The sequence below is a fragment of the Bubalus bubalis genome, chromosome 4 (assembly GCF_019923935.1).
Source record: "Bubalus bubalis isolate 160015118507 breed Murrah chromosome 4, NDDB_SH_1, whole genome shotgun sequence".
NCBI lineage: Eukaryota > Metazoa > Chordata > Mammalia > Artiodactyla > Bovidae > Bubalus > Bubalus bubalis.
The window spans coordinates 115,983,894-115,994,560 of record NC_059160.1 but is presented as its reverse complement, the minus strand read 5'-3'; positions in this window follow the sequence as shown (position 1 = coordinate 115,994,560).

Genomic DNA, 10,667 nt, shown 5'->3' with positions numbered 1-10,667 from the left:
AGGTCATAAATCATGGAGTCAAAACATCTCATCTCTTTGAAAGCAGTGATAAAATTGTATCCATAGAGCTTGACTATGAAACAACAGCCTTTGTCTCCCCTGTCTGACCTTGAATGAATTTGAAACAAAATTAAAGAAATATCAGAGACTGAAAACAGAAACATCAGTATTATCTTCAGTAGGAAAAAAAAAAAACAGGGGGGATTTTTAAAAAATAAGCACTTTTAACCGATTGCTGCCTGTTCATTCTAAATGATAATCTCATCACAAGATTAAAATGTTCTGTTTATTAATTATAAGAAAAGCAATATATGGCTATCATTTATGATACTTATCAAAATTCTAATAAAATATAATATTTTATCATTCTAGGATTTATTCAGTGACATCTGTTAGTGATGCTTTCATATATAAAACATACTGGCCTATTTATCATTTATCTTCTCTTATCTCTTGATGACTTTTATTTTTCTCTTCTATAAGTATTTTTATTTTATGACCAGCTTTTTTCTTTAATTTGAAAGCTATACACGGACAGAAGAGTCGCAACAATAATGCAATGAACTTCTGTATATCTTTCACTCATTGTTATTACTTTATCTTCTTTGCTTTCTATCTCTGAGAAAAGTAATACAAATATAACAATAAGTACTATTACTGTGTGTGTGTGTGTGCTTTTTTTATGGAGCCATTTATGTTGCAAACTTCATGGTCTTTTATTCCAAACACTGTAGCACATGTTTCTCAAGAATAAAGATATCCTCATTATATTTGTAAGCAACAATGGGCTCCCAAAATTGGACAAACATCCAAGCCTAGTCACAGGCTATAGGAGGTCTCTTTCTAATTGGTATATAAGTGCTTTACAATGTTGTATTGGTTTTTGCTATACAAAAAAGTGAATCAGCTATGTTGTTTCTGTTTTGTCACTAAGACATGTCTGACTCTTTGAGATCCCATGGACTGTGGCCGCCAGGCTCTTCTGTCCATGGGTTTTCCCAGGCAAGCCCACTGGAGTGGGCTATATGTGTATGTATGTGTGTGTATATATGTGTATATACATATATATGTGTCTCCTCCCTTTTGCACCTCCCCCATCCCACCCCTCTAGGTCATCCCAGAGCACTGAACTGAGCTCCCTGTGCTGTACAGCTGCTTCCTACTAGCCAGCTATTTAACGCATCACAGTCTTTACCACTACATTTACAGGAGGCAAAATTAAGAGCTCATCTACTCTGCAACAGGTTCAGAAGAAGAGAGTTAAGGAGAAGCCAGCTGCACACAACCAATTTCTCCTTCTTAACTTGACAGTGTGTTAAGTCACGGTTTAACCCCTCGGCAAAAGAGTATGAAGGTGGAGAGCTGCCAGAAGGGTTGTGCAGTACATTCGTAGAGCTATGTGGATAAAAAAGAAGCTTGTGTTAAAAAATGTATCATATATTTTCAATGTTGTAAAGTTTTAATGTGTTGCTGTTGCTGCTGCTGCTAAGTCGCTTCAGTCAGACTCTGTGAGACCCCATAGATGGCAGCCCACCAGGCTCCCCCATCCCTGGGATTCTCCAGGCAAGAACACTGGAGTGGGTTGCCATTTCCTTCTCCAATGCATGAAAGTGAAAAGTGAAAGTGAAGTCACTCAGTTGTGTCCGACTCTTAGCCACCCCATGGACTGCAGCCAGGCTCCTCCGTCTGTGGGATTTTCCAGGCAAGAGTACTGGAGTGGGGTGCCATTGCCTTCTCCTTTAATGTGTTGAGGAGGCTAGATATATGAAAATGCCTTTCACTAAAAAAAAAAAAAATATGTATGGTTCTTAACCACAGGTAAGCTACTAGGTCTCATTCATAATAAAAAGAAATGTAAATCAAAACTGCACTATGATACCATTTCTCACCTGTTAGTTTGGCAAATATTAAAACTTTGAGGAGGGTTCAGGATGGGGAACACGTGTATACCTGTAGCGGATTCATGTTGATATATGGAAAAACCAATACAATATTGTAAAGTTAAAAAATAAAATTAAAAAAAAATAAAAATAGAACTTTGAAAACATACTCTGGTGACATACTAGTGGGGAGTGACATACCAGAGAGAGTACAAAATTTGCACAGAAATGTCACATTGTCTATCAAAATTACAGAGGCTTTTACTCTTTGACCTCACTTCTAGAAACATATCTCAAAGATGTGCAGGCAAAAGTATCACCAAGAACATCATCTAGAGACAAAAAGACTTGAAAAGAAATTATCTGCTTTGGTGTTAGTGTTGCAAATATCATTTTGAGAGTGTTGTGGATATTGTGGAATAACGCAAATGACTAATAATATTGAGAACTAAGATGTTCTATGTGGAAGTTCAGAGGAACAGATGTAAGATTAACAAGGTTAAGTAAATATCCTTTAGGACTTAATTTGAATTATAACTCTCAGGAATTAGCAATATAAATCTCATGAAATATGTGTAGCTCTTAATATATACTGTCTATTATATATTACAGGAAACAAGTCTGATTTGGAGATATATTAATATAGCATGAGCTTGGGGCATCTTTTCACACCAGAAAGCAAGTCAGAGAAATTTATTTTAGCTAACAGAAACTATATTCACACTCTTCTGCCTAGTTCTCAGGATAGTAATCCACCACACCCACCACCAAACAATCTGAGGAATCTTCATTAAAAGCCTGCTATGCTGGACTACAGACAAGTGGGGAAGGAAAGAGAGCTACAGAGAGTTTGACATCTGGCCGTGTTCTCAGGCAGTTTTATCTGATGAAAAATGTTAACAATTAGACCATGCTTTTAAGACAACACCATGCCTCCATCGCTTTCTGGGAAAGATTTGGCAATAATGAAAATAACGCTGTAACTAGCATTTCCTCTGCCTGGAAAATCCCATGGACAGAGGAGCCTGGTAGCTGCAGTCCGTGGGGTCGCTGAGGGTCGGACACGACTGAGCGACTTCACTTTCACTTTTCACTTTCCTGCATTGGAGAAGGAAATGGCAACCCATTCCAGTGTTCTTGTCTGGAGAATCCCAGGGATGGGGGAGCCTGGTGGGCTGCTGTCTATGGGGTCTCACAGAGTCGGACATGACTGAAGCGACTTAGCAGCAGCAGCAGCAGCAGCATTTCCTTTGTGCAAGAGGGTTTTGAAGATTTTTCCTATATCTACTAATCTAAAACTCACACTGACCCTGGAATGTTAAACATTATTATTATAATCATTGTACAGATGAATAAGCTAAGATACAGATAGATTAAGTAGTTTACTCCAGGATATAGCTAGTAAGTGGTACACTCAGGTTCTAAATCCAGGCAAATGTAGAACCCATACTGTTAATCATCATTCCATACCACCATCCAGCACCTCTAGGTCATGCTTTATGAGGAGCCATCGACCCTATGCATTCCATAGGAAACAGCCATCACTTGGGAAAGAATGCTGAGAACTGTAAAAATGCTTTAATCTAGTGCCATGAGTAAAAGAATAGTTATCACTGCCATTCTTTCTTTGTTCATAACACTTTCACCACCACACACATACACAAAAGTCTCTTCCTTTCTAAGAACTTCAAACACATATTATTTAATTAAGAAAAAAACCTCTGGGTCAGTGGAAAGCATAGACTTTAAATCAAGTGAACTGGTATGTAAAACTTTGTAGAGAATAGAGATTAATTCACCCACTATCACCAAGAAAGAAATTAACATAGCTGACATTTGAATCTGTGGTTATAAGATACTAAAGTCATACATATGTTTAAATACTGCTACATTAGTCTCTTACTGTGAATCCGTTGCATAATCTCTCCTATTCCACAAGGATGTTATAAACAGAAATGGATATAATAACTCCTACCTAAAAGACTCAAATGCACAGTAGTATTACTTTATCATTTTCACTTTTTTCCCTTTTATCATCATTTTAATGTTCAACCATCCATTTATTCACATTTTGCTTATTAACTTACAATGATGATGATGTTGGCAATGGTAATAACACTATAAAAGGATAAAAAGAAAGAAGAGAAAGCAAATAGAGAGAAAACATGTTCATCTTTCTTTTTTGTGTGTGTTATTCCTATATAAGAAAGAAGTTTTTCACTATGAGGAACCAAATAGAGGCTGTAAAAGAGGAATGCAAATGCAGAGGTAAAATGATCGTGTTCCTGTGGCCCCTAGATAATTAGACATTCAGTGTACTTATTTTAATAAAAATAAAGACTTGAGTACTGTTGCCTTTCTCCAGAGGGTCTGATGATTTGGTTCAGTTGCAGTCCTGCACTCTGACAATGAGAGTAAGCATACTTCATCTGCTGCTGTAACAGTGTCTCATGCATGAGCTGGCACCAGTGATTTTTTCCGAAGTTTACTTCTGTAGAAGAAATATCTTTTAAGAATGGTCTTTCATTAGCTGTTAAATAACAGCTAATTTTTGTCTCAAACAGCAGATTCTGCAGGTTGAGCTGTCTAGATTTTATAAATCTAATAAATAAATATTTATGAAATAATCTCTGCTTGCTTGTAGAAATAAAATTTGAGTGGATGAGTAAATTGGGTGAAAGATTTTCCAATCCTTATATATCTTCTGAAGTAATTGGCTCAACTATTTTCTAAAATGCATGTTTCCTTTACATCCATTTTGATAATTACCTTTTTACTTTCTATGATATAGAAAATCCGTTCAAGTGTAGATACAGTCTAGCACTTATGTGACAGAATCCTAAATGTTCCCAAGAGTAGACTGAAGCTTCAGTTAATGCCACTTACCTCTAGAGTGTAGTATATTCTTTACATAACAAGCATCTTCTGGCAGCTTTATTAATGGATTATATATAGTAATAGTTCTGTCTATAAAAATAACAAATGGGACTGGAAACTTTTGGCATATCTGGAAGTCTCTCTGTCTCTAATGCACCTCAGTGATAATAAACTGATTATTCTCAATTACTTAATATAAGAATCCATTAGAGTATAAGTGTAAATGTTGTGATGCTTGAACATATTCTTCACATAACTAATGTTTCTGAAGTTTATCAAAGAAATTACAAATCTTGTAACCATGCCACTAATGTACATATGGGCCACAGCCAACAGGAATTTGCTTGATAGGTCCATATAGGGTATGGCTTAGATGTCTAGTCCATGCTAGTCTACAAATCAGTTATTCATTGCTTGTTACCACATGCAGATGCCTATGCATAAATCTCCTGAAGATTTTCTTTACTTAAATACTTAATAATGAAAAGTTGAGAGTGATTGAACCACACCACGGAATAAAGCCATAATTTGAATAAAGAGTTCATTTAGAATAATTATATACAAACATATTAGAAATAATCTCCAGTGTAGTTCTTAACGTTCAAACCCTTCACACTTGGTGTAAAGAAACAATAAGATATACCTGAGAAACACATTCTTAGCACTACTCCATTTATGCCTTTTTCTCCAATCAGTGTCTTGATTATATGAAAAACAAACCAGTTCTTGGTCATTTGCTGCTGCTGCTGCTGCTGCTGCTGCTAAGTCGCTTCAGTCATGTCCGACTCTGTGCGACCCCATAGACTGCAGCCCACCAGGCTCCCCCGTCCTGGGATTCTCCAGGCAAGAACACTGGAGTGGGTTGCCAGTTCCTTCTCCAATGCATGAAAGTGAAAAATGAAAGTGAAGTCGCTCAGTCATGTCCGACTCTTCGCGACCCTATGGACTGCAGCCTACCAGGCTCCTCCGCCCATGGGGTTTTCCAGGCAAGAGTACTGGTCATTTACTTGGGGATAAATCACAATGGGGCATGTTGAAGGAATCCTCACTGTTTAATAAGGAATTGTGAAGTCACAGACTAACTCTGCAAAATGAAGGAATTTATGGATCACCTAATTTGCAACTTAAGGAGTAGTAAAATATTACCAACATTAATTTGCTTTAAGTTGCAACATAATAGGAACAGTGAAATAAGGTAAGTGTGCATTGAGGCTTGAGCAACAACTACATTTGGGCAGCATATTTGAATGAATGTGAGAAAGATATATTAATAAAATTAAAATCAATTGAAATTAAATATGATATATATATATATATATATATATATATATATATATATATGCTGCTAAGTCACTTCAGTCACGTCTGACTCTGTGCGGCCCCATAGACGGCAGCCCACCAGGCTGCCCCATCCCTGGGATTCTCCAGGCAAGAACACTGGAGTGGGTTGCCATTTCCTTCTCCAATGCAGGAAAGTGAAAAGTGAAAGTGAAGTCGCTCAGTTGTGTCTGACTCTTAGCGACACCATGGACTGCAGCCTACCAGGCTCCTCCTTCCATGGGATTTTCCAGACAAGAGTACTGGAGTGGGGTGCCATTGCCTTCTCCATATATATATCAGATCAGTCGCTCAGTCGTGTCCGACTCTTTGCAACCCCATGAATCGCAGCCAGGCCTCCCTGCCCATCACCAACTCCCGGAATTCACTCAGACTCATGTCCATCGAGTCAGTGATGCCATCCAGCCATCTCAGCCTCTGTCGTCCCCTTCTCCTCCTGCCCCCAATCCCTCCCAGCATCAGAGTCTTTTCCAATGACTCAACTCTTCACATGAGGTGGCCAAAGTATTGGAGTTTCAGCTTTAGCATCATTCCCTCCAAAGAAATCCCAGGGCTGATCTCCTTCAGAATGGACTGGTTGGATCTCCTTGCAGTCCAAGGGACTCTCAAGAGTCTTCTCCAACACCACAGTTCAAAACCATCAGTTCTTTGGTGTTCAGCTTTCCTCACAGTCCAACTCTCACATCCATACATGACCACCGGAAAAACCATAGCCTTAACTAGACGAACCTTTGTTGGCAAAGTAATGTCTCTGCTCTTGAATATGCTATCTAGGTTGGTCATAACTTTCCTTCCAAGGAGTAAGCGTCTTTTAATTTCATGGCTGCAGTCACCATCTGTAGTGATTTTGGAGCCCAGAAAAATAAATGCATTTAGAGCAATGCCTGGCACAGAGTTAGCGCTCAATAAGGATTCATGTTAGAAAAGACTTGTGTCAGATATCATTCAGTTTAGGAAAACAGAAATTGTTTTTGGTATTTCAGCCACAAAATAAGTTATTAGAGGAGGTCAGGCAGTCACAAACTTATTGGAAAGGCTGGAAGTGTGAAATTAAAAAGGATGCCATAAAGGGTTTAAGTCATATCATTGAAATTGTATTTGAGACATGAAGAATGTGCTCTGCCACTCTGAATTCAGAAATATTCAAGAAGCCACCACCAAAATCATAGCTGACCAGAAGCTTTGCAACTGGTGCCTAAAAAATCAAATGTAGGGTCTGACTGACCATTCCAGAGTCTCGGCAGCTGAAGTCTTTAGCAAGCACTAAGCAGTGCCCATTGCTATAAGAATTAGCCACTGGTGTTGCTCAAGAAAGAATGTCTTCTAATTTTTTATCTTTCAAATCTTTTGCTATTGTATTTGTTTATTTTTCTAGATTACACATGTAAGTGATAACACACAGTATTTTTCTTCCTCTCTCTGACTTATTTCACTAAGCACTAGTTTCCCTCACTCCTGACTCTTGCTTTTCTCTTGGCTCAGTTGGGCTTCCTATAGGGTAGCTTGAAGAAAATTATTCTTGATGTTTTTCTAAATATGATATATTTCAGCTGGAATTCCTATACATAAAGACCTGCAGTTAGAAATATCCTTAATATCCATGAAATAGTTGAGTTCAATCTTTAAATCTCAACATCAGGCCAGCATAGAGCTCTTGCTTCAAAGGTGAGCAATGAAAAAAAAATAATAATAATTCTGAAGCTTATTAACAATAACAATGAAAACATTTGTAAGAGGAAATTCTTACCCCTAATTAATAAAAATTAATTAAAAATAAAACTCATTTACCATAGTAACATAGTATAGAAGGCCAAGAAACTTCTAAAAGAGAAATATATATGTAACACATAAGAAGAAAAGTACAAAGTTTTTCTTCTGAAAGATATTAAAACATAAAATATGTGAAGAAACATCAAATTCCTAGAAAAAAATATTAAGTATTTCAAAGAAAAATGCTCTTCAATAATTAATATTCTATGTAAGTAAACTAAAATAGATATCGGTTCAGTTCAGTTCAGTTCATTCGCTCAGTCATGTCCAACTCTTTGCAACCCCATGAAATGCATCACGCCAGGCCTCCCTGTCCATCACCAACTCCCGGAGTTCACTCAGACTCACTTCCATCGAGTCGGTGATGCCATCCAGCCATCTCATCCTCTGTCATCCCCTTCTCCTCCTGCCCCCAATCCCTCCCAGCATCAGAGTCTTTTCCAATGAGTCAACTCTTCACATGAGGTGGCCAAAGTTGCAGCTTTAGCATCATTCCTTCCAAAGAAATCCCAGGGCTGATCTCCTTCAGAATGGACTGGTTGGATCTCCTTGCAGTCCAAGGGACTCTCAAGAGTCTTCTCCAACACCACAGTTCAAAAGCATCAATTCTTCAGTGCTCAGCCTTTTTCAAGAAGAAAAAAATATATGTCTTCTAACTCTGGATCCATACTGAAAAGAGAAGCCCTCAAACGACATGTGTTGGCTTTGTGACAGAGAGAAAATAGCAGGATCACTGGTGGGAACCTGTAAAGGCACGTAAAGCTTGGATGTCGTCATATGTATGTACCCCATGCTATTGGACGCACAAACGCAGTATCAATGGGTTGGAGATACACACTTACTGCACACAAGGTTTAGCAAGTCACAGGTCAATAGATGAAGATGTACAATCCTCTGAGCAGAAGAAAGAATGCATATTGGGGATGAATAATGTAAGCTACATATTTCATTTTTATCATATTTAAAATCAAAATTTATAAAACACCCAAATATTTTAATAAGAAAAGGAAAGGCATGAAATATACCAAGTATTAACAGTTGCTTTTCCTTGATGGGAAATTACTGGTAATTTTTCTACTTTTAATATTCTCTACATTACAAAATTTCTTAGAGGGCACATACATTTTTATAAATGGAAAAATAAAAATGTTATTTAGCAGTGTCATTATTTAACAGATTTCAAGACAACGTAGTAAATTTTACATTTCATTGACCATCAAGAATCATTTTCACTGAAGGTAAATATTGACTCTCTCTTTGAATCTATAAATCATGATCCATTGCTCAAGAGAAGTCAATATCTACTGTTTCTCTAGAGTCCAAATGGAGATTTTGATGAATGTCTTTACAATTTTCTCTCAAGTTTCTGATGAAACGTTCTTTAGCAATAACCGTAATTACTGAAAAGTACAAATAATCATAAGACTTCCTCATATCTTAAAAGGAAATGTACCAGTAAGCAGTAAAGAGATGAATGACTGTTTTCTTCTTCACATATTAATGTATTTTTAATACATTAGAAGCTAATACAAAAGAGAGAAATTACCACTTTTAAAGGATTTTGTTAAACTAGAGTCTTTTATATTCTAATGATTTCCTGAAATCTAATGGTAGAACATATTCTAATATTATGTTTACTTTTCTCTTACTTTATTAATGTAACTATCAAGAATTCCTCTGTGATGATACGGCACTAGATAAAAGTAAGCATTTTGAATCTATCTTTTTGATTCTAAAAGTGATCATTAAAAGAAAAGTACACACACATTCAATTCAAGTAGAATTACTTTTACTTGGAACAAATGCTCTAAAGTAATAATCCACAGACATTCCTAATGTGATCAGTTTGATATTTATTCTTTTAATGTTGATATTATATTTAAAGTATAATTTAAAGTTGCTTGTGGGGTGAGTTACTAAAACCTGTCTTAATTTAAATTACTTTAAGGATATTAACTGTCATGTTGTTAATTAGTATTAAAAATGTTTCTCATAGACAATTCCTTTAAAAATACTGTTCCTATTTTGTAGCATTTTAAAAGTAATTCTGTTATTTATATGTTTTAATGCTGTTTATTTGCATAGGCTTTTTTATTTCTTAGGTCATTTTTACCTCCCTTTTTCTTTCTTTTGTATAGAATGAGAGAAATAATTCTGTTGCAAAAAGATAGCCAATAGTTTTGTTGACTTTGTAATCAGTAGGTCAGAAAAGCCACTGAGTGTAGGGATTAGATGAATGATTCTCATAAGACCATGTTACTGCCAGCTAAACAAGAAAGCCAGTCAGGGTGAGAGTTCTACCATCTCAGTGCAGCCCTGCCACACAGAACATATGCAAGGCCAGACTCTTGGTCTTATATTGTGCTCTTGCTGTGTTCCTTTGCCATGAGCATGCTTCTTCCTTTCCTAGGTAATGCCTACTGAGGCTTCTGGATTTAATGTAAACATAAACTCCTCAAGGATCCCTTGGCTGGCAAATTCCCTTCCTCGGTATATGTCTAATATCATTTCCAAGTGTTTCTATGAGTTAACTTAGACCCTGCCACTTTTATTTATCAAGCATTTTCCATACTCATTATAATAGACACTTCATTAATTTTTAACTTTTCTACTAGGCCATCAGGAATAAAAGTTTCCTGAAGACTATAACTGCAATATTTATCTTTCCAACTAAAATATTTAATACTTTGTCAATAACATGTAAGCTATCAGTGAATAACTATGGAAGTTTGGCTGAATGAGCTAAATTGCATTTCAAGGTTAAGAAGCAATATAGTTTAGTGATGATGAACACAGACAATC